Genomic DNA, 25,892 nt, shown 5'->3' with positions numbered 1-25,892 from the left:
AGAGATCAGCTAGAAACAAGTCATCCTGTAGAGAGTTCAACTAGAAGAAGTTACATTGTAGAGAGTTCAGCTACAAAGAAACTACCATGTAGAGAGTTCAGCTGCAAACAAATCGCCCTGTAGAGAATTCAGCTACAAACAAATCACCCTGTAGAAAGATCAGCTAGAAGAAGTTACCGTGTAGAGAGTTCAGCTACAATCAAATCACCCTGTAGAGAGTTCAGCTACAAACAAGTCACCCTGTAGAGAGATCAGCTAGAAACAAGCCACCCGTAGAGAGTTTAGCTAGAAGAAGTTACATTGTAGAGAGTTCAGCAGTTTAGGCAAACAAATCGCCCTGTAGAGAATTCAGCTACAAACAAATCACCCTGTAGAAAGATCAGCTAGAAGAAGTTACCTTGTAGAGAGTTCAGCTACAAACAAATCACCCTGTAGAGAGTTCAGCTACAAACAAGCCATCCGGTAGAGGGATCAGCTAGAAGGATCACCTTGCAGAGAGGTCAGCTACAAAGAAATCACCCTGCTTCATCTTTTCTTCTTCCTGTAGTAAAGAAAAAATGACAGGTTAAAAAGCCCTAAAGCCGGCCATAGGCCGGCTTTGGGGTATACAAATATAAAAAGAAGTGTAATCTAATCCAAAACAGCCAAGCTGTAAAAAAAGAGTTTGGCCCTCAGAAAGGCTATGGTGAAAAAAGATGTGAAATCCAAGGTGGCGGCCAAGAAATGGCTGTGATGGTAGGTTAACGGTAAAACTTTTAATAACAACAATTCAGTGAATTTGGTGCCGCTTGGTCTTGGCACAAAATTCACCTGAATTGTCATTATTAAAATTTTTACCATTAACCTACCATCACAGCCATTTCTTGGCCGCCACCTTGGATTTCACATCTTTTTTCACCATAGCCTTTCTCAGGGCCGCACTCCTTTTTTTAAAGCTTGGCTGTTTTGGATTAGATAGTATTTACACATACACATGTAGCTCTTTGTTGTCTATAGAAAATGGTTTTTGCTATGAAAATTCCCTCTCTGACAGTAATCAGTATACTAAAAATTTGAGTGTAATTGTTCCCGGTATTCCTGAAATACGAGCCTTCTAAAATCAGCTTAATTGCTTTCATATTTCTTCTTTCTTCCTTCTTTAGTACACTTGCAAAGTTACTATAAAATACAAATCTGTTATCCAACAGCCTTGAAATTGGCATAAATAATGGGAGTTTAAAGTCAAAATCTCAGTATCAAGTGTCATGTGAATACAAAAACAGCCTAGCTGTGAAAAAGTGTTCAACCCCCAAAACAGTCAAGGTGCAAATGCTGTGAAATCCAATGTGTTGGCCAATAAATGGCTGTGATGGTACATAGGTTTTATGGACAAAAATTTAATACTGACAATTCAAGTGAATTTGTGTTTACTAGGATTTGGTGCCAAATTAATCTGATTTGTTGTTATTAAAATTAATGCCAACACAGCTATTTCTTGGCTGCCACCTTGGATATCACATGTTTTTCACCCAGGGGCTGCACTCTTTTTCACAGCTTGGCTTTATAGATACAGATATCACTTCTTTTTGTATTTGTCACAGTCCTCCTTTGGAGCTTCTTTTCCTACTCTTAGTACTGTACTATTACATGAATTCTCTCCTACAGGTTGGCTGGCTTGTATTTGTTTTAGCTGAACTCTCTACAGAGTGAATTCTATTGTACAGTATAGGTGATTTGTTGTAGCTAAACTCTCTACAGGGTGAGTTACTTGTAGTTGAATGCTCTACTGGGTGACTTGCTTGTAGATGAATTGTTTACTGGGTGACTTGTTTGTAGCTGAAATCTTCACAGGGTTATTTATTTGTGGCTGAATTCTCTACCAGGCAACATTTTTGTATCTGAACATTCAACAGGGTGAATTGTTTACAGCTGAAATCTGTACAGGGTGATTTGCTTGTAACTGAACTCTCTACAGGGTGACTAGTTGTATCTGAACTCTCTACAGGGTAAATTGTTTGTAACCGAACTCTACTGGGTGACTTATTTGTAACTGAACTCTACTGGGTGAATTGATTGTAGTTGAATTCTGTATACGGTGACTGGCTCTCTACAGGGTGAATTGTTGTAACTAAACTCTCTACAGGGTAAATTGTTTGTAACCGAACTCTACTGGGTGACTTATTTGTAACTGAACTCTCTACTGGGTGAATTGTTTGTAGTTGAATTGTGTATACGGTGACTGGCTCTCTACAGGGTGAATTGTTGTAACTAAACTCTCTACAGGGTGACTTGTTGTACTTGAACTCTTAAAACATAGTAGGCAAAAAAATTTGATGAAATTGTTCACTTTGTGATAACAGCACCAAACATTTTATGGAAGTTGAGTAAGGCATACTAAATCATTTGAGATATGGTGCCACATCAAAGTCATTGCCTTAGGGCATGTTGGAAAGCTGTTAAACTATGTTATAAGCCCATTTATAACTAGCCAGGAAACCATATAAGTGCATCTAAAAAGCTTGCTTTTACATACCATATAGCGGGTTTTTCTCGCAAACAATTTTCCTTGCGGAAATAAAACCAAGCGACACTTAATCTCATAAGGTGACAAATTTGCGACATTGAATTCCTCGCACGAATTTATTACTCGTAATAAGTGTTCGCGTACGAGATGGGAAGCAGTGAAATTTGTTATGTTTGCCGTGTTTCTTTGTATCCATGCTTGTATCCATGATTAATTGATGCAGGCGCCTGAAGTTTGCCAAGAAATGGGTAGGGCAGTCGCTTTCAGCGATGTTTAGTGAAGAAACACGTGTTGTGTAGGGAAACGAACAACTGATCGAGCTGTTACAAAACAATCAGAAAGCTGTTATTTACAAACAAGCACCTGATTTGTTATTGAACGTTTCAACATGACAGTTTTACAGACGCTAAATACCTTGCGATAGACAAAACTCCACATGATAAAATATGTCGTGAATTTTAATATTGTGAAGTGCCCAAAACGCGAGATTAAAGTCCTCACGATAAAAATCCGCTATACGGTAAATAGCATGAATTTATTTCAGATTTACCGTTATAATCAGAATGTGGGAAAATAAACTGCTTTTAAACACACTTCTAAATTGAGTCAATAATTAAGTCTAACAAAAAATACAGGCTAAATCCAATAGTAACTAGGGGGCAAAAATTTGTAAATTTAAACATTCAAGTAGAATAGGGATTGAAGTTGTGATCTGAAAAAACAAGTTGATGTTGTGCTACTTCTAAAAACCAGGTGCCATGCAGCTAGCTAACTCATCTGGAATTAACCATAGATAGTATATGCTACTATGAATTAACCAACTATGTATTACTATTTTATAATAGGGTAGTTTTGGGTTGTGCAATAATATTGTTAGCTAATTCTCGTATTTTGTAATTCATCAAATTTACGTAATTCGTTCAATTATGTTGCTATGCACTGCTAAGGAAGCGTTTGTTAAACAAACTGCATTTACCAACATATTACGCACAAAAGTATCTTCTAAACTGTATTATAGTTTGACTATTGTGTTTTTTCCCACAAATTCTCTTGACAAAGCCTTAAAGCTACTCTTCATTTTCGTTTGCATACGTAAGGGATACGCCACCTTTCAACTCGAAGCAATAGGCTATTCCTGGTAGTGTACGAGGCCTGCACCATTGTTTTTCAGTTGTTAAACGCCTGAAAACCTCAAGGGGAGGGTAGTCTGAGGAAAGTCGCCACACCCGTATTTCAGTCCGTCGAAAAGAAACCACCTCAGAGCAAAGTTCACCTGTGTAGAAGTTTAATACAGACTTAATTTCGCTTTTATTCCTTATGTAAAAGCTGCTTTTACCATTATTTAATGATTTTGCTCACGTGGGTGCATACGGACAAACATAGATAGGTAGATAGGTAGATAGATAGGTACATACACACACACACACACGCTTTTTACGAAAACAATTTCAGTAAACCAGGTGCGCTGTGAGCGCGCGCCTGGTTTAAAAACTGCGTAAACAAGAAGTAATAGGGATGGTCATTCACAATACTGCTTAATACATCAATACAAGCCAAGCAGCATGATTTGTGTACATTGAATTTAAGACTACTATTTCGACTGTTAAAATAAAAATCCGAAATAGGAATCTTAAATTCAATGTACATAAATCAAGCTGCTTGGCTTGTATTGATGTATTAAGCAGTATTGTGAATCGTCATCCCTATTACTTCTTGTTTATGAAGTTTTTTTCAGAATCACAACTTCGATCCCTATTCTACTTGTTTAAATTTACAATTTTTTGCCCCCCTAGTTTCTGAATTTTTTTCATGTCCATGCACATGGACAACACAATTTTATGACTGGTGTGCACTGCATGCAGTAATATAGTACTGCTGCATGGATTTCATGATGTAACTTATACATATATACACACACTGAAAACAGCAAATCAAATTTACCATACACCAGGTGTAAATAAAATTCAACAAATTCAAACTCACCAGTCTCAACAAATTAAAATTAATGTTAAAAAGCAAGCAATTGCATAGACTCCACATCAGTGGCTTTTGAGGTGCTTATTGACATTTAATGATTAAGTTCATCAAATTTCAAAACACACAGTACAATTTTTTTTAGATTACTAAGAGTAATTGCAAACATTAGAATAGCACATGCACTATAATTTCACAGAAATAAGTACTAAGTTCATTAAATTAAAGATTTTTATATAATCATTTACATATACTGGAAGGCTACACTGTTTTCTTACGCAAATTCTTCTCCCAAAAAGCCTTGGAGCTGCCCTTAGGTAAAACTAATCTCAAACCAGCTTTCAGATTGACCCAAACGCTTTCAACAAGTTGCAAAATTAAAAAAAAAATTATTTAACGGAATTTTCTGCTGACTGACTGATGCCTTCAGACAAGCGTAACTTGATAACGGCTAAAGCTACGGGCTTGATTTTTTCAGTTTGATGTTACTCTGGCTGGAGAGCATATTGCAGTATGTACAGTGCATTCTTCAAGGACTTACCAGTGTCCTCCTTTGTGTCCCATTCATCTTAGCTGACAGAGAAGTATCGATCTGGCAGTAGAACGTGATGGCTTCCCTTCGAAACGGAAATCATCCATATTTTCATAGCGGCTATTTTGATTGTAGAGGTGCTTTTTGAACACTCCTTGATTCGTATTGCTGTGTAATGGGTTGAACATAGCTGACAACGAAACATAATGGATACTTCACTTGTCAGACGATAATTGATATAGCTGGGGCATGTGGCACCATTTCAGTTGCGGTATGCATAAGTTCACAGGTCATAATAATTACAAACAAGTACACAGAAAAATTTGGAATTTTCAACTAGAGTAGGGACCATGGCACATCGATAAAAAGTACTGAAACAAGCTGGAGAAGCACACAATATTAAATCACAGTAAACAATAAGAAGTGTTAGATCCCTACTGTGCTCAAGACACCATATTGGAAATGCACAGTAGGGATATAACACTTCTTATTGTTTTACTGTGATTTAATATCATGGACTACTCCAGCTTGTTTCAGTACTTTTAATCAATGTACTATGGCCCCTACTCTAGTTGAAAATTCCAATTTTTTCTGTGTACTCGTGATAATAAGAGTTGCTAATATTACACAATACTAAAGATGTATATCAAGTTAATTATCATGTATAGTAGCTGTTAAGTAGTCAGCTAATATTATCAGAGTTAGCAAACACCAGTGTAATGTTTCATTACTATTGAATGTACTTTGTACTATACAGCTTTGACATATCCAACTATAGGCAGTGTATAGCATGTTGTGGTCAGTAATAGTATGGCTTCTGATTTGTGCAGCTATGTGATCACATAAGTCAAGAAAGCAGTGGTACACAACAACATTATTGCTCTGGTATGAACTTAATAATACTGTGTTTAAATATAGGTAAGGATACAAGGTTTCCAAATGAACTTTCTTGTTAACATAAAAAGATTGGATACCTATTAACACAATTAACATGTTGGTTACCCTTGCAGAAAATAAGTCAGAAGATCAATGGCAAAGTGAACATATAAGAAACAAATTTGCTTAAGAATGGGTGTTATCACTGTAATATGCATTTAAAAATAGGTCATGGACGTGAAAAAAGAGATAGGAGGAAAGGTTATGTTGTTTTTTATCCCCAAAAAGTACTCACGTTTTGCTCTAGCTCTGTGGAAAAAAATCATGAACCATGGTAGTGGTTCATAATAGAGATCGCCTATGTATTTGCCAAAATCCTAATAGAACACACACCTAAACACTACCTTAGAAGCTCCCCAACCATAAAAGAAGCTGAGGTTAATTTGGAAGAACTTTAAGTCCACTGGAAAATATGAAGTCAAAAGGAACCAATAAAAGTAGTACTTTAAATTTCTGAAATATGCCATTTTGTTCATCTTATTGTTACAAGTATAATAGGAATTTTAAATTAGAGTAGGGACAGTGTATAGTGTTGTAATAAAAAGTACTGAAACAAGCTGGATCGGAGTAGTACGTAATGTCCAAGTACTGTAAAACAATAAGAAGTGAATATTCCTACTGTACATTGAGTGTAGCACAGTAGGGATATTCACTTCTTATTGTTTCACAGTATTTGGACATAATGTATGTACTACTCCAATCCAGCTTGTTTCAGTACTTTTATTGCAGCACTATACACTGTCCCTACTCTAATTTAAAATTCCTAATATTTTCTTATACTTGTTTGTTAAGTTATTTTGCAAGCTCATGACCACTAAATAGCCTGCTTTTCACAAAACCAGTCACAATATTTTAAGAGTTAATCACAGCACTGTTATACAAAATTATGCCTCATACATCAGTGGGCGCGGCTCTACATAAGCCTGCAGACAATAATGGACATGGATTCATGCATGCCTACAGACTGATGAATGGGTGTGGCTGCCATATGTCTACAGACAGTAATTTATGCAAGTGGACGTGGCTCACGAAAGAAGCAGGGCTATTCTATGACGTGTGGTAACATGTCCACATTTAATTTAGCATGTCGGGTCAGACCCGAATAATCTGTAAAGCGGGACCTGGATGACCCGATTCGGTTTAACATTGTTATATATTTATTGACATACACATTGCTATATAGTTCGTCGAGAGTTGCTCAATGCCAACTTGCTCAATGCCAACAGCGAGTCACGTACACATGTGTTCAAATAGTTTGGTGCAACCGGCAACCCTGTGTATTTGAATAGTTTGATGCAATATACACTGGTAAATGGAAGCCATATTGTAGTCTATTAACACTCAGCGGTAGAACCTTGATTGATGGCCATGGTAAAGAAGGATAAAAGGTAAGACAATAGTGCAAGCATTTGATGTTTATCAATATGCCAAAGGTTTTTTCGTAAGCCAGCTAGAAATGTTTCTGTGAAAGAATTAGGGCTGTAGCTGTAGCAAGTTTTCTGCTACGCTTGACTGAAGACAGGCAGGCAGGCAGGTAGGCAGGCAGGAAGGCAGGCAGGCAGGCAGGCAGGCAGGCAGGCAGGCAGGCAGGCAGGCAGGCAGGCAGGCAGGCAGGCAGGCAGGCAGGCAGGCAGGCAGGCAGGCAGGCAGGCAGGCAGGCAGGCAGGCAGGCAGGCAGGCAGGCAGTAAAAAATTCCGTTGACTAAATTTAAAAAAAAAAATTCTCCAGTAACTTGATGGAAACATTTCGGGTCAATCTGAAGACACTTTTGGGCTTGGTTTTTACCCAACCAATACTGTCATGTCGTTGTGAGGAAAAATCGTGGCAGGTTTTTGGGTTATATTATATCTAATCAAAAACAGCCATACTGTAAAAAAAGGTGTAGCCCCTAAAAGGCCATGGTGAAAAAAGATGTGAAATCCAAGGTGGTGGCCAAGAAATTGCTGTGATGGTAGGTTAATGGTAAACATTTTAATAACAACAATTCGTGTTTCGGCACCAAATTCACCTGAATTGTTGCTATTGAAATTTTTACTATTAACCTACCATCACAGCAATTTCTTGGCCGCCACCTTGGATTTCACATCTTTTTTCACCATGGCCTTTTAGTGGCCGCACCTTTTTTTACAGCTTGGCTGGTTTTGATTAGATATCACTTCTTTTTGTATTTGTATACCCAAAAGCAGGCCTATGGCTGGCTTTGGGACTTATTTAACCTATCCTTTTTCTTTACAACAGGAAGAATAAAAGACAAAGCAGATTTTTAATACATCATGCCTAATCCATGTCTTAATGGTGGAAACTGTGTAAATATCACTGGTGGCTACATGTGTGATTGTGTAGCAGGATTTACCGGTGTTAACTGTACTACAGATATTGATGATTGTGATACCAATCCTTGTGATAATAATGGAACTTGTATTGATGAAGTTAATGGCTACAAGTGCAATTGCAGATCAGGATTTACTGCATCAGCAATTTATAGCTCAATTTTAGCTGTGATTTGATTGTTGCTATTATCAAGAGACAGCAAAGATGATATACATCTCAAATGCATTGGCAATTTTCTTGATTCCTAATTCTTGTATATTACAATTGTTCAAAAGCAAATGTTGGAGAGATGGATTGTTTTTGATAGCAGATGCAAATGTAACAGCAGCTTCATTAGCTATTTTATTGCAAGAAATATCCAAGCGCTTCAACATTGATAGCTTCACTACACTTAAAGTAATCTTCATAAGGCGAAGTCCAGATAACTTACAATTTGATAGATTCAAATGTTGTAACATATTATTGCTCTCAATAACATCTGATATATCATCTGCTAAGCATTGACCATTCGCAGTGCTGCTTAGATCTAAATGCCTTAAACAACCAAATAGTTTTAGGGGTGGCACAATTTTGCTAAATGACTGTAGTTCAAACACACAATGACTCAATAATAAATGTGTTATGATTTTGTTGCTATGAAATACTTTATCCAGTTCAATGGCAGCCATTTTGACTATAAAACTGTAACTAACATCAAAACAAGACAAACACATTTTATTTTATAAGGCTTTAAAAACTGCAACAAAGCTAGCAACATTGATTTGGCAATGAGATGTGTTGAGATGCCTCAGTTTTACATTTGCTGTAATTACTTGCACTAAAGTGTCTACATTTACAATTGTATTCCCACTGATCTTTAGGTGACAGTATTTGATTCAATATTGACATACTGTAGTATGCTTATCTTGATAAACCGATTCAAAATTTGAAGAAATCCAGACTCTGATAAGTAGCAATATGATAAATCAATGTATTCTAACTGTGAGTGATCAACAATTGATGCTATGATACCTTCTGTAGAACGTGTGATGATGTTTGAGCTCAAATTCAGGCATTTCAATGCAGATTTTTGTCTAGCAGCTGAAAGTATAATTGAATGGTCTTAAGCAGTTGTGAAGGTGCAACTCCTTTATTGTATGATTACTATAAATAACATCTCCTATTCTTGTGACTGCCTGTTGTGTGATGCAGTTGTTGCCGAGGTTAAGGTACACTAAAGAATTGATTTTTACCAATGCATCAGCTATTGTTACAACTGCATGATCTCGTAAACTGCAATTATTTAACTTTAAATGTTCCAACAGATAATTGAAGCTATTTCAGCAGCAGATATATTGTCTATTGTATTAAAACTCATATCCAAATACTATACAACATTGGAATACCTATATACATATCAAATTATACTTTAGAAGAAACTAGACAGTTATCTTTACTTGCTTCAGTTCAAAATACTATTTTCTTGCAACATTTATGCTTAAGATTACTACACAATTGGTAGAGGCAGTAGCAGGAATTCTTTGCAATAGTTATATGAACTATCTCAGTTTGCAAATATGTGAATTGTCAGCATCTCAAATACACTAAAACGCTTTAAAAAGTGTCAAGTCTTGCTGAACTCACTACAAGGTGATTTGTTTGTAGCTGATCTCTCTACAGGGTGATTTGTTTGTAGCTGAACTCTCTACAGGGTGATTTGCTTATAACTGAATTCCCTATATTGTACCTAGTTTCTAGCTGATCTCACTACAGGGTGATTTGTTTGTAGCTGAACTCTCTATATAATGATTTGTTATAGCTGATATCTCTACAGGATGGTTTCTTTGTCACTGAACTCTCTACAAGGTGAGCTGTTTCTATAGCTGATCTTTCTACAGGGTGATTTGTTTCTAGCTGATCTCTCTACAGGATGATTTCTTTGTCACTGAATTCTCTACAAGGTGACTTATTTCTAGCTGATCTCTCTACAAGGTGACTTCCTCTAGCTGATTTCTCTACAGGTTGATTTGTTTGTAGTTGAACTCTCTACAGGGTGATTTGTTTGCAGCTTAACTCTCTACTGGGTGATTTGTTTGTAGCTGAACTCTCTACAGGATGGTTTCTTTGTCACTGAACTCTCCACAAGGTGACTTCCTCTAGCTGATCTCTCTACACTGAGGGTGACTTGTTTCTAGCTGATCTCTCTGTAGGGTAACTTGTTTCTAGCTGAACTCTCTACAGAGTGGATTCTTTGTAGCTGAACTTTCTACAAGGTGCATGACTTCTTCTAGCTGATCTCTCTATAGGGTGACCTGATCTCTCTGTAGTGTGACTTTTATTTAGCTGAACTGTGATTTATTTGTAGCTGAACTCTCTACAAGGTAATTTATTTGCAACTGAACTATATGCAGGGTGATTTGTTTGTAGCTGAACTCTCTACAGGATGGTTTCTTTGTAGCTGAACTCTCTACAAGGTGACTTGCTTCTAGCTGATCTCTCTAGACGTTGACTTCTACTAGTTGATCTCTCTACAGGGTGACTTGTATAGCAGAACTCTCTACAGGGTGATCTGTTCATAGCTGAACTCTTTACAGGATGATTTGTTTGTAGCTGAAATCTCTTGTTTTAAACTGATCTCACTGTAGGGTAACTTGTTTGTAGCTGAACTCTCTACAGGATGGTTACTTTTTATCTGAACTCTCTACTGAGTGATTTTTTTTTGTAGCTGAACTCTATGTAGGGTGATTTGTTTGTACCTGAACTTTGTACAGGGTGATTTGTTTGTAGTTGATCTCTCTACAGGGTTTCTTTGCAGCTGAGATCTCTACAGGGTGACTTCTTCTAACTGAGTTATCTCTTGTTTCTAGCTGATTTCTCTACAGAGTAACTTGTTTGTATAGCTGAACTCTTTACAGGGTGGTTTTGTGGTTGCTAAACTCTCTACACGAAAGTTACTTGTTTGTAGCAAACTTCTCTACAGAGTGACTTGTTTGTAGCTGAACATTGTATAAACTACAAAGTGACTTGTCTGTAGCTGAACTCTCTACAGGGTTCCTAGCTTGTTTGTAGCTGATCTCTATAGGGTAATTTGTTTGTATAGATGAACTCTCTACAGGGTAGTTTCTTTGTAGCTGAACTCTCTCCACAGTGACTTGTTTGTACCTGAATTCTCTATAGAACTCTCTACAGGGTGCATGACTTGTTTATAGCTGAACTCTCTTTAGTGTGACTTGTAATGTTCTAAATCACTACAGCAATATATTTGTAGCTGAACTCTCTATAGGGTGACTTGCTTCTTGCTGAACTGTCTATAAGATTAACTGTTTACAGCTGAACTTCCTACAGAATAACTTGTAATGTAATAGAATTCTATAATGGTGTAAATAAATTAGCTAAATGCTCTATTAGGGTGACTGTTCTATTAGAGTATCTCGATCTCGCATTTGCCACACGGAGTTGGCTTTCGAATCACAACTCAGTGGTTTGTAATCCGATTCTTCTGTACTACTGCAAGGACTTTCTATGTAGATTATTCCAGCTATACACCGATTTTCAGCTCATTGCTCTAAGCGGTTTGCCTAGTAGGCGTAACAACTACTAATTTTTTTCGGAGTGTCTATATCCACTGGTATACCGGTGTCAATAAGAACCACCCACTAGCTATTGACACCGATGTGTATGCCCCAAGCATTCGACTTTAGGGGATGCAAAAAGTAGTGTTAACGTTAGGGTTAGGGTCGGGTTCAGCTTTGGTTCCTTGTTCTTTAATAATATAGTACACCCTTGTGGTTTGCTACTATAGTTGCATTTATAATGTAGAAAACAAAGGAAGTCAGTAGCTGGCAGCGGTGGCTCAGTGGTAGGCCCTGTGACTCAAGTGCAGAAGGTCTGGGGTCAGGGATCCGCTTTAACCCAACTTTTTTTTTCGTTTTACAGTACCTTTTTTGTCTAAGTTTTTTTTAGTTTTTTTTTTAGTTCACTGGTGGCAATAGCAATGGCCTAATTTTTATTCATAAAAATCGATCGCGTAATTGTGACACAGGTTGGGTTTTGTGTCATATCTCCATGGTCTTCATCTTGATTTCTTTCAAACCACCAAAAGGCACTCCTATGATGGTTACTCCATCTACATAACAATTTTCAACTCATTCCATGAAGTGGTTTACCCTGTAGGCATGACAACAAATCGATCTTGTTTATGCAAATAATCGGTCATAACTCCTGAACCATTCATCGGATTTGCACCAAAGTTGATGCTAGGATTTGCCTTTGGACTCCCTTTCTGTGTGCCAAATTTCAAGGCAATCGGAGTACGTGTTTGCGTTTTATAGTAATTTTTGTAAGTGTGCAAAAACACGAAGAAAAAAAAAAACGAAGAAAAAAAATCAAAGTTTTGGCAGCTGGTATCTCGATTTCCTTCAAATTTTGAATGTAGACTCCTTTGGCTGTCGGACAACTCTGTAGCAAATTTGGTTTCAATTGGATAGGGGATCACCGAGATACAAAGGTGTGAAAATGACATTTTCTTTCTTCCTGTCAATATACTGACGGTGTGGTGCGCCGGCTTTTTGGGCCGCACGACATACTATTGTGTGTCTTGATCACAGATCACCCCCACACCTTCGATGTCCCTACTATACAGTACTATCGTACTGTATGATTATTTTTTTCACAGGGCTAAAGCAAAACGTGAGTACTTTTGGGGAGAAAAACTACATAACTTTCCTTCCTATATAAGTCTTTCTTCTTATATATGTCTTTCTTCACACCCATAACCTATTTTTAAATGCATATTACAATGATAACACCCATTTTCTCAAGCAAATTTGCTTCTTGTAAGCTCAGTTTGCCGCCGATCTTCTGACTTAGTTTCTGCGAGGGTGACCAATGTGTTAATTGTGTTAATAAGTATCCAATCTATTAATTCTATTTATGTTAACAAGTTCATTTGGAAATCTTATATCATTACCTATATTTAACCACAGTATATTAAGTTCATACCAGAGCAACATTGTTGTTGTGTACCACTGTGTACTCAACTTATTGTGATCACATAGCTGCACAAATCAGAAACCATACTATTACTGACCACAACATGCTATACACTGCCTATAGTTGGATATGTCAAAGCTGTATAGTACAAAGTACATTCAATAGTAATGAATGGTGTTTACTAACTCTGATAATATTAGACTGTGGCACGCATAGTATGCTTTGAAGTTTAGTTGTTAAGTAGGTATTTAAAATCCAATAGATATCCAGGATAGGTATCTAAACTGGTTAGATACCTGTAACAATTTTTTTTGTCACGTGCTTTGCTGGATTCCAGTCATCAGAAATCGTTGCTAGAGTGTAAAGAAAGAATCGTTGGATCATAAAGATGATCATATTCATAAAGGAAGCCTACTAGTGAGCTGTTTTAGCACTAATTCAATCAGGAAGCCACCATTACGGCAGTGACCAGAGCCATACAAGCTATAGTCTGAATTGGTTATCGCCCAACGTAAAAATAATTTTAAAAATTAAAACATGGGAATAGAGATCAATGAAAAAGTAATAAAGCAAGAGTTAAACAAGCCAGCATATTAAACACACAGAGATCTCTATTTGGACTCAAATTATGGAAGCATTTTCAGTACTTATCTGCCACTAATTTATGGAGAAACTACTGTTTTTCCTTAGTTTCTACTTCTACCATCATCCATTTAGTCCAAATAGAGATCTCTGTGTGTTTAAAATGCTGGCTTGTTTGACTCCAGTTTCGTTACTTTTTTCAGTGATCTCTATTCCAATTTGACAGTTCTCTATACCAGATAAAGCATTGCCTTTCACTTGTGCTATATGGCAAATATGGCATTCAAAGAGTGGCCTCGAGACAAAATATAGCACTCGGCTTCACCTCATGCTATATTTGTCTCTCGCCCACTCTTTCCGTGCTATATTTCCCGTATAGTACTCGCGGCAGTGCTTTATCTAGTACATATATATATATACATCTATCTAATCAAAACATCAAAGCTGTAAAAAAGGTGCGGCCCCCAAAAAGGCCATGGTGAAAAAGATGTGAAATTCAAGGCGGCAGTCAAGAAATGGCTGTGATGGTACGTTAATGGTAAAAAATGTAACAATGACAATTCAGGTGAATCTGGCCTTTTTGGAGGTCTGCACCTTTTTTTACAGCTTGGGTGGTTTTGATTAGATATCACTTATTTTTGTATTTGCATACGCCAAACTGTCTTATTGCCAGCTTTGGGATTATTTTAACCTGTGTTTTTAGAGAAAGAAGAAAGATATCTAAAGCAGACTTTTCTATATTAACTACTGTATTTTTTATTTTATCAGTAATTATACAAAATTTAAAATTATTACATGCTATTTCTTTTTACAGGAGCAGCTGATCTTCACTGGGAGACTTGAAATGTAGCTGAACTCTCTACATGGTGACATAAATATATTAATGTAGCTGAACTCTCTCCAGGATGATTATTTTGTTTGTAGCTAAACTCTTGACATGGTGACCCTTTATAGCTTTTTTTTACTACAGGATAACTTGTTTAAATCTGAACTCTCTACAGGGTAACTTGTTTCCAGCTGATCTCTTTACAGGATGACTTGTTTCTACCTAATCTCTCTACAGGGTGACTTGTTTCTAACTAACCTCTCCACAGGGTGACATTTTGTAGTTGATCTCTCTACAGCATGTTTAATTTTGTTTGTAATTGAACTCTCTACACGGTGACTTGTTTCTAGTTGATATCTATCTAATCAAAAACAGCCAAGCTGTAAAAAAAAGAGTGCAGCTCACAAAAAGGCCATGGTGAAAAAAAAGTGAAATCCAAGGTGGCGGTCAAGAAATGGCTGTGATGGTAGGTTAATGGTAAAAATTTTTATAACGACAGTTCAGGTGAATTTTGTGCCAAGACCAAGCGGCACCAAATTCACCTAAATTGTCATTATTAAAATGTTCACCATTAACCTACCATCACAGCCATTTCTTGGCTGCTATCTTGGATTTCACATCTTTTTTCACCATGGCCATTTTGGGGGGCGCACCTTTTTTACAGCTTGGCTGTTTTTGATTAGATATCACTTCTTTTTGTACGTATATGGGACTTTTTTAACCTATTATTTTTTCTCTACCATAGGAAGAAAAAAAAGAGTTAATCATAATCAAGATTTAAGGCAAATTTTTAATACTAATTTGATTTTATTAGTGATTCTACAAATTATATATATGTTTACATTTATTAAATGCCAATCTGCCAATTATTTCCTACAGGATAACTTGTTTGCAGCTGATCTCTCTGCTGGGTGACTTGAAATGTAGCTGAACTCTCTACAGGGTGATTTGTGTGTAGCTGAACTCTCTACAGGATTGAGACACACGGTAGTGTGTCGTGTGGCCCAAGAAGTCGGCGCACCACACTATGAGTATATTAACAGGAAGAAAGAAAATGCAATTTTCACACTTATGTAGCTCTGTGATCCCTAATCCGATTGGAACAAAATTTGCTAGAGATGTGCTGCCCAGTTATGAGAGTCTACATACCACATTTGAAGTAAAGCGCTCCAGCCATTTCCGAGATACGAGTGAACAAAATTTCGTTTTAATTTCTTCGTTTTTTTTTCTTCTTCATCTTCATTTTGCACACTTCGCAAAATTCGCCATAAAACATGAATGCGTGCTCGGATTGGGCTGAAATTTGGCACACTTAAATGGCTCATTAAGGTGGATCTCCGTACCAACGTTGGTAGGAATCCGATGAACATTCACGGATTTATGACCGATTATTAGCGTAAAATAAGGTTGAAGGTCTGTCACGCCTACAGGGTAAACCCCTTTGGAGGAATCAGTGGAAAATTGATATGTAGATGGAGCAACCATCGTAGGAGTGCCTTTTTGTGGTTTGAAAGGAATCGGGATAAAGACCATGGAGATATGACACAAAACCCAACCTATGTAAAAATTACGCGATCAATTTTGATGAATAAAAAAACTATTAGTTTTCGTTTCTACCAGGCAAACCATTTAGAGCAACGAGCTGAAAATCAATATGTAGCTGGAATAATCATCATAGAAAGTCCTAGCAGTAGTACAGAAGAATCGGATTACAAACCACTGAGTTATGATTCGAAAGGCAACTACGCGTAGCAAATGCGAGATCGAGATACTCTAATAGAACAGTCATTCTAATAAAGCATTCAGCTGCGTTTATAATTTACTCAATTATATCACATTGCAAGTTATTCTGTAGGGAATTCAACTACAAACAAGTCACCCTGCAGTCAGATCAGCTAGAAGAAGGCACCTAATAGAGAGTTCAGCTACAAACAAACTATCATGTAGAGAGTTCAGCTACAAACAAATCACCCAGTAGAAAGTTCCACTATGAACAGATCACCCTGTAGAGAGTTCAGTTAGAAACAAGTCATCCTGTTGAGAGATCAGCTAGAAGAAGTCACCTTGTAGAGAGTTCAGCTACAAAGAAACTACCATGTAAGAGAGTTCAGCTGCAAACAAATCACCTGTAGAGAGTTCAGCTAGGAACAAGTCACCCTGTAGAGAGATCAGCTAGAAACAAGTCACCCTGTAGAGAGTTCAGCTAGAAGAAGTTACATTGTAGAGAGTTCAGCTACAAAGAAACTACCATGTAGAGAGTTCAGCTGCAAACAAATCGCCCTGTAGAGAATTCAGCTACAAACAAATCACCCTGAAGAAAGATCAGCTAGAAGAAGTTACCTTGTAGCAGGGGCTAAAAAGGGGGCTAGTTGTGGCCAAAAAGCTAGTTGTAAATGACTTTTGGCTAGTTGTAAATGGTGATTTGGCTAGTTGTAAAAGTCAGCAAGCTGCACCACGGAAAAGAATAAAGTAAAAAATTACATAAATATGCTGTGCATGTTTACAGGGATTTGACTAAAAGTACCTCAAGATCCAGTCTTGAGATTGCCATTTTCAAAAAATTTGCATTCACTAAAATTGCCACTGATAGTTATGGTCTTTTCACAGTTCACCATTGATATAAAAAAAATTGCCTTAAAATCTTATAAAACAATAAAGAATTAGCTTGTACGTCACTGTAAGTTTGTTTGCTGTTTCCTAGTTCTAGATCTCGGTCACTTATCTCAAATTGATTCCAGATTCAATCTTGTTTTAACTAGGTAAATATGCTCCCACACTCCCCTGAAATCCCTTAAATTATTCCCTTCTCTGACATTTTGCTACACAACAACTGTGACAACATAGAGCACAAAATATGTAATTCAAACACAAAGAAAATTTTGTTTATATGTATGTAACTACTATACCCCTCCTGGTCCCAGGTTTGGGCTAGTTGTAAAGAATAGTTTTTTTAGCCACTGCCTCGTAGAGGGTTCAGCTACAAACAAATCACCCTGTAGAGAGTTCAGCTACAAACAAGTCATCCGGTAGAGAGATCAGCTAGAAGGATCACCTTGTAGACAGTTCAGCTACAAAGAAATAACCTTGCTTCATCTTTTCTTCATCCTGCGGTAAAGAAAAAATGATAGGTTAAAATGCCCTAAAGCCGGCCATAGGGTGGCTTTGGGGTATACAAATATAAAAAGAAGTGAAATCTAATCCAAAACAGCCAAGCTGTAAAAAAAGAGTGCGGCCCTCAGAAAGGCTATGGTGAAAAAAGATGTGAAATCCAAGGTGGCGGCCAAGAAATGGCTGTGATGGTAGGTTAATGATAAAAAATTTAATAACAACAATTTAGGTGGATTTGGTGCCGCTTGGTCTTTGCACAAAATTCACCTGAATTGTCGTTATTAAAATTTTTACCATTAACCTACCATCACAGTCATTTCTTGGCCGTCACCTTGGATTTCACATCTTTTTTTTGCCATAGCCTTTCTGAGGGCCACACTCTTTTTTTACAGCTTGGCTGTTTTGGATTAGATTCTCTCTACAGAGTAACTTGTTTCTAGTTGAACTCTCTATAGGATTATCTCTTTGTAGTTGAATTCTCTGCAGGGTGATTTCTTTGTAGCTGAACTCTCTACAAGATGATTTGTTTCTAGCTGATCTCTCTATAGTGTAACTTGTTCGTAGCCGAACTCTCTACAAGGTGATTGTTTGCAGCTGAACTCTCTACATGGTGGATTTTTTGTAGCTGAACTCTGTACAAGGTTACTTCTTCTAGCAGATCTGTCTACAAGATGACCTGTTTCTAGCTAAACTCTCTACAGAATGATTTGTTTGCAGCTGAACACTTTAAATGATGGTTTCTTTGTAGCTGCTAGCTGATCTCTCTACAGAGTGATTTGTTTGTAGCTGAATTCTCTACAGGGTGATTTGTTTGCAGCTGAACTCTTTACATGATGGTTTTGTTGTAGCTGAACTCTCTACAACATAACTTTTTCTAGCTGATCTCTCTACAGGGTGACTTGTTCATAGCTGAACTCTCTACAGGGTGATTTTGTTTGCAGCTGAACTCTTTACATGATGGTTTCTTAATAGCTTAAGGGTGCTCTGTACAGTTCATACAAGGCTTCCCAAAACATAGTCTGTTTTGCACTAAAAGAAATATTGTGGTTACTTAAGTAGTCTGTGACATGTTGACGCATTTTAGTACCTGTAAACTAGGTATCCCATAGCAACAAGCACACGGATTTTGCTATTCTACATCCTATCACTTAAATTCACTTAAATTAGAAATACTCCGTCAATAGACATGAACTTTTGACACAAGCTACTTTAGTAATTTTACCAAAGAAGAGTGTTTGCCATTTTGAAATAGCAAGTTCAGATGATGAATAAGGTAGAAGTAAAAAAAGGATCTCTGGGACTGTCAACCCGAAAGATTAATATGTGATGATTGAGAAGCTAAAAGACAAAAATAAAAACGCACAATGGTTTGTGCTGTTTAGCATAGTGTATCATAAAAGTATCAAGGCTCTTGTGCGTAAACTGTAGGACTAGTTCTAGTATAAAGGGAAAAACTGTAACTCATGTTCTAAAGCAAATTTAGCAGTTGGGTTTGGACTAAACTGTGTACTAGTGTTAGATTATGTTCAGTAAAAAGGTACAGAACATTTGCTAAAACCATTTGTAAGTTATAGAACAAATTAAATTTCATGGGAAGCCATATAAGCGGACTGTATAGAGCACCCTTAACTCTTTACAAGGCAATTAGCTCTAGCTGATCTGTCTACTGGGTGACTTGTTTCTAGCTGATCTCTCTACAGGGCGATTTGTTTGTAGCTGAATTCTCTACAGGGTGGTTTCTTTGTAGCTGAACTCTCTACATACAAGGTGACTTGTTCTAGCTGATCTCTCTGCGGGTGACATGTTTGTAACTGAACTCTACAGGGTGATCTGTTCGTAGCTGAACTCTCTACAACATTATTTGTTTCTAGCTGATCTCTCTATAGTGTAACTTGTTCGTAGCCGAACTCTCTACATGGTGATTGTTTGCAGCTGAACTCTCTACATGGTGGATCTTTTTGTAGCTGACCTCTTTACAAGGTGACTTCTTCTAGCTGATCTCTCTACAAGGTGATATATTTGTGGCTGAACTCTCTACATGGTGGTTTCTTTGTAGCTGAACTCTCTACAAGGTGACTTCTTCTAGCTGAACTCTCTACAGGGTGATCTTTTCGTAGCTGATCTCTCTACAGGATGATTTGCTTGCTGCTGAACTCTCTACATGATGGTTTCTTTGTAACCGAACTCTCTGCGGGGTGATTTGTTTGTAGCTGAACTCTCTACAGAATGGTTTATTTGTAGCTGAACTCTGTACAAGGTGATTTCTTCTAGCTGATCTCTCTACAAGGGGACTTCTTCTAGCTGATCTCTCTACTGGGTGACTTGTGTCTAGCTGAACTCTCTACAGGGTGATTTGTTTGTAGCTGAACTCTCTACAGTATGGTTTCTTTGTAACCGAACTCTCTGTAAAGTACCTTTTTCTAGCTGATCTCTCTACAGGGTGACTTGTTTCTAGCTGATCTCTCTAGTTGGTGACTTGTTTTTAGCTGAACTCATTACAGGATGATTTGTTTGTAGCTGAACTCTCAACAGGATGGTTTCTTTGTAGTTAACTCTCTGCAAGGTGATTTCTTCTAGACTAGCTGATTGCTCTACAGGGTGACTTTTTCTAGATGATCTGAGTGATCTCTCTATTGGGTGACTTGTTTCAAGCTGAACTCCTTCTAGGGTGATTTGTTCATAGCTGAACTCTCTACAGGATGATTTGTTTGTAGTTTATCTCTCTACTGGGTGACTTTTTTCTAGCTGAAACCCCTAGCTGAACTCTCTACAGAGAGATTTGTTTGCAGCTGAACTCTCTACAGGGTGATTTGTAATTTTGAATGTAGCTCAATTCTCTACAAAGTGACTTGTTTGTAGCTTATCTCTCTACAGGGTGATTTTTTTTTGTAGCTGAACTCTTTGCATGGTGATTTGTTTGTAGTTGCACCCTCTACAGGGTGATTTGTTTGTAGCTGAACTCTCTACAGGATGATTTCTTTGTAGCTGAACTCACTGCAAGGTGATTTATTCTAGCTAATCTCTCTACAGGGTTACTTGTTTCTAGCTGAACTCTCTACACGGTGATTTGTTTCTAGCTGAACTCTCAACAGGATGGTTGCTTTGTAGCTGAACTCTCTGCAAGGTGATTTCTTCTAGCTGATGGCTGTACAGGGTTCTAGCTGATCTCTCTACTGGGTGACTTGTTTCAGGTTGAACTCCTTCTAAAGTGACTCGTTCACAGCTGAATCCTCTACAGGGTGATTTAGTTGTAGCTGAACTCTCTACAGGGTGACTTGTGTCTAGTTGAATTCTCTACAAGGTGATTAGTTTGTAGCTGAACACTCTACAAGGTGATATTTTTGTAGCCGAACTCTCTGCAGGGTGATTTGTTTGCGGCTGAACTCTCTAAAGGACAGGTTTTTTTGTAGCTGAGCTCTCTACAGGGTGATTTATTTCTAGCTGAACTCTCTACAGGGTGATCAGTTCACAGCTGAACCCTCTACAAGGTGGCTTCTTCTAACTGATCTCCCTATAGTGTGATTTGTTTGTAGGTGAACTCTCTGTAGAATGATTTGTTTGTATCTGAACTCCCTGCAGGGTGATTTGTTTGTAGCTGAACTCTCTACAAGGTGACGTTTTCTAGCTGAGCTCACTCTTGTTTCTAGCTTATCTCTCTAAAGAGTAACTTGTAAAGCTGAACTCTTTACAGGGTGGATTTTGGTTGTTAAACTCTCTGCATGAAGACTTTTTTGCAGCAGAATTCTCTACAGAGTGAATTCTGAACTCTCTACAGAGTGCATGGCTTGTTGATAGCTGAACTCTCTTCAGTGTGACTTATAATAATTATACAGCGATATATTTGTAGCTGCACTGTTAAAACAGGGGTGTTCAGTTACACCCTGACAAAGGTGTTTATGGAACACCTACACCTTTAACAGTGTACATATACACCCAGGAGTGTTATATTACACCTATAATGTTATTGGATTGTAATAGGTGTAGTGAAGCACCTTTGGGGTGTATTAAAGGTGTTATTGTACACTCTATACTGATACATTTGAAATGAATTTCTTTTTATGTAGGAATGAGTCTACACACCATACAGTGATGCTATAGGATTATAAGCTCATGCAGTGTTGCTGATTTAGTTAAGTGCAACAGTGAAGCCCAAACAATGTTACATTGAGCTCAGCATGCAGACGAACAGATCAGCTATACTATATCCACACTCAATCCATCAACGTACTGTAGCTTGCTAGATTGTACATGTCAATAACTGCTTTTACAAGTACTAATAGTGTTTGTACATTCTGTATATTTGATTTTAGTGTGCATTAATGATAATTCAATTCCGTACAATTATAGACATCTAAAATATAAATTGTGCACTGTGCAAAAGGCAGAGTTCACAGATATGAGCATGAATGTACGTGCAGTCGATAAAGTAAATAATTCTGTGTGCCGTACTAATTTGTCAGCCATAGGATTGCAATCCATTATATAAGCATGGTAATGTCAGTGTTGATACAAGGCTACACATTAAATGCTACTTCATAATCCAACATCTTTTCAATCACTCCAGTCGTCAGCTGGTCATGTAATAATATCATTAAGAGACTCCATATCATGTTCAAAATGGAAGGAAATTTTCCTTTGTGATGCCGGAGGGTAGCCTTGTGGTCATCATCATACACTGTGACGTGATTCAAAATGCCAGTTTGTGAGTCCGATTTATACATCAAGCTTAGCTATCAAGATTTTTCATACACTTGATCCGACCTTTAAATTGCAAGAACTAATGGATGTCAACACATGTTCACTATAATGAAAGTTGATTGTGACAAGGCCAATGGACAATTCAAGCGGATACTGAGCTACACTCCCTGCAGTCCTATAGGCCCGTGTGTTGGCATTTATATACACGCATACCTTCCAGAATGTCAAAATATACCAAGAAATAAGTGATGACCTGACGATCCAATTGTGTTCCATTGAATGCCCAGCTATTGAACGGCAGTGCGCACTATATAGCGTGTACCAGGTGCAAGACCAGGTGCACAATATCAGTAATATGGCCACCGAAAGAAGCAGTTGAGACGATAACGTGCGAGCAGCTTTCGATAGTAAAGAAATGTACCAAAATTTAACAGCATTGACGGCGGGAATGTGGAAGACGATTTGTACCCGGCTGCAGCGGTTATCAGTGCTTGGGCGCCCAGAGTGGGAAAAGGTGAGTAACGGCCTGGCAACTTTTACGTGAATAATACATGATCTATAGCTGTGAAGAAAGAACTGGCGACGATTAGAAGTGTTCACTTCTGAACAGCGTAATGAGACTGGTATCTTCAGTAGAACTTTATACATTCTCGTGACAATGTTATAGGCCATTTCCACTGGTTTGACAACTGGCAGGGCAGACAGGAGATAGCTTAGATGCCAAGAACATGCATCATTGTACATCCAAAGTCAGAGGCTTACAATGTGGTGTGCCAGAAGCTGGCTCAAAAGCGGCACCCTGCTAGGTCCTGGATGATAATGGACAGTGGACTTGTGTTAGTATGTTGTTAAGTGTAAAACCTTGATACACTGGTTTATTTTAGAAATTAAGAATTCAGAGGAGGGTGTAGCAAACAAATTGATCAAAGTATCAGTAATGAACCAACTAAAAAACTTGAGAATGGAGTCCACCGACAATGGATTGGAAATTTCTGATGGCTGAGTATGATGACACTATTCAGTCCATGAAGGGTGACTATTAAAAGAGGGTGGCAAAGGAACTGTACAATTCGAAGATAAGTGGATTTAACCCTACTGAACGCCTGGCTTTAATAGTGACTGAATGTCCACTTTTGTCAGAGGTTATTGATCAAAATTCCCCTCTTTGCACACAAGTACTTGGGTAAGTGTACCATAATAGTTTGTTATAGTTTGAAAATTATGTTTTCTTTTGGTATATAGATACAAAACAAGTTAAAAGCAACTGTTCCAATTGACGACAATATAAAGGACTTCATTTTTATCAACTGGCCTATGTGGAGAACAAAATTGATGTCAATGTTTTAGTGTAAGACCAGGCCATAATTTAAGAAGCTATTGGGACTTCTTGGTGAATGTAGCTAATGATTTTTGTCCACCCAGATGGTAAGTAACAATTAAGAATGTAACAAGGTCTTATTTTTCTCAGATGTTACTGATTGTGTACTTGGAAGCTGATTTGTCATCTGTTACATCCAAGATGGTTTGCAAGGATAGTGTTTTACTTAAGAATTTTGAGGTATGTTTACCTGTAGTGTACATTCACAAAGTTATGTTTGGTTGACATATAAAACCTCTAATAGTTTCACTGCATGAAGCATTAATTACGTATTAGCATATAAATTCACAACTCTAGATAGGCTGGAGTGCTTCCTGGCATCCAAAATCAATAATAGACCAGTACTACTTACTGTACGGTGGGAGAAAATTTTGGCTAATTTGGCAAAATGATTTTGATTCGCCAAAAATGCAATATGACACAACTATTCGCCAATATATTATCCACCAAATTCCTTCTCGAGTAAAATCACCAAAATTTTGTATTGTGCGGTATACGGCCAAGACTATAGTTCCTTGAAATATGTACCTATTGTCATGCTTGTTATATGTTATATATTTTTATTCTTTTATTTGCAGTGACGTGATGTCGATGTAGACTCTGTGCAGTTTCGAATTGTCAGTCAGAACCATTTCTGGTTATTACCGGATGCGATCCTGAAGATGAGGGTAGCTGAGTCTTCCATCACTAGTTCCATTCCAGTACTAAGTGTTTAATCTCAAAGATGAGTAGCTGTTGCAACTGGAGACTGTTATTCCAATCTGGAGAAAATGTGTATAGAACAATAAACTCTTATGAAATTAAGTTTATACATTTATGTATAGCAGTTTTCAATGCTTGTACTTTTAATACCACCCTAATAAAATTGTAAGACTACTGAACACTGCTAAAGACGTTATTGAAACACCTAGGGGTGTTATGTATACCACCTTAAAGTTTATTGGAACACCGTTGGTGAGTGTTACTGAAACTCCTTTAAGGGTGTACTGGGACACCCTAAGGGGGAGCCTGACAACAATTGTAGATAAAACACCCCAAGGGGTGTTTAATAAAGAACCTTTTTTTAACTGTGTGAACTCTCTACAGGGTGACTTGCTTGTAGCTAAACTGTCTACAATATTAACTGGTTGCTGCTAAACTCCCTACAGCATAACTTGCAATGTAATAGAAATCTGCAATGGAGAAAGTCATGAACTAGCAGAATGCTCTATTAGGGTGACTGTTCTATTAGAGTATCTCGATCTCGCATTAGCTACACGGAGTCGGTTTTGGAATCATAACTCAGTGGTTTGTAATCCTATTGTTCTATACTAATGCAAGGACTTTCTACGATGATTATTCCAGCTACATATCCATTTTCAGCTCACTGCTCTAAGCAGTTTGCCTGGTAAATGTGAAAATTATTGGTATTTTTATTCACGAATCTCTATCGTGCAATTGCTACACATCTTCGGTTTCGTGTAATATTTCCATGATCTTTATGTTGATTGCTTTTAAACCACCAAAAGGCACTCCTACAATTGTTGATCTATTCACAAAACGATTTTCAACTCATTCCATGAAGCGGTTTACCTTGTAGGCGTGACAACAAATCCATCTTGTTTTACTCGAATAATATGTCATAAATCCTTAACTGTACATCGGATTTGCACCACATTTGATACTAAGATTCGCCTTTGGACTGCCTTACTGTGTGCTACATTTTAAGGCAATCAGAGTATGCGTTTGTGTTTTATAGCAATTTTTGCAAGTGCGCGAAAAGACGAAGAAGAAAAAAATCCCAAGAGAAATAAGCCGAAACTTTGGCCGATTGTAACTCGGAAATGGCTTGAGCGATTTGGAATATGCACTCCCCTAGCTGGCGGGAAACTCTGCAGCAAATTTGGTTCTAATCGGATAAGGTATCACTGAGATACAAAGGTGTGAAAATGACTCTTCCTGTCAATATACCCACAGTGTAGCGCGCTGGATTCTTGGGCCGCACGACACTATCATGTGTCTTGATAATGGTATAAAATTTAATGGTTTGAAGTGAGTAGCTAACTTTCAATA

The 25,892-nt window shown here is 37.6% G+C and overlaps 1 protein-coding gene and 1 long non-coding RNA gene across 4 annotated transcripts in view; one reads left to right on the top strand and one right to left on the bottom strand.

Moving 5' to 3' along the window:
• LOC136254635 (fasciclin-2-like) overlaps window positions 1-25,892 on the bottom strand; it is a 372,927-nt gene that overhangs the window by 214,082 nt on the left and 132,953 nt on the right. The gene's annotated exons all lie outside the window — the stretch shown is intronic.
• LOC136254657 (uncharacterized) lies at window positions 22,773-24,721 on the top strand. Of its 3 annotated transcripts, XR_010700642.1 has the most exons (7): window positions 22,773-22,976; window positions 23,025-23,073; window positions 23,130-23,302; window positions 23,347-23,645; window positions 23,705-23,887; window positions 23,931-24,020; window positions 24,419-24,721. It is a non-coding gene; the product is annotated as an uncharacterized lncRNA (long non-coding RNA). The 3 variants fall into 3 exon arrangements; XR_010700641.1 differs by having other exon boundaries at window positions 23,025-23,298; XR_010700640.1 differs by having other exon boundaries at window positions 23,025-23,302.

This window comes from Dysidea avara, chromosome 4 (assembly GCF_963678975.1).
Source record: "Dysidea avara chromosome 4, odDysAvar1.4, whole genome shotgun sequence".
Taxonomy (NCBI): Eukaryota; Metazoa; Porifera; class Demospongiae; order Dictyoceratida; family Dysideidae; genus Dysidea; species Dysidea avara.
The sequence above is the reverse complement of the archived record's forward strand: the minus strand, read 5'-3'. Positions and strand labels throughout refer to the sequence as shown.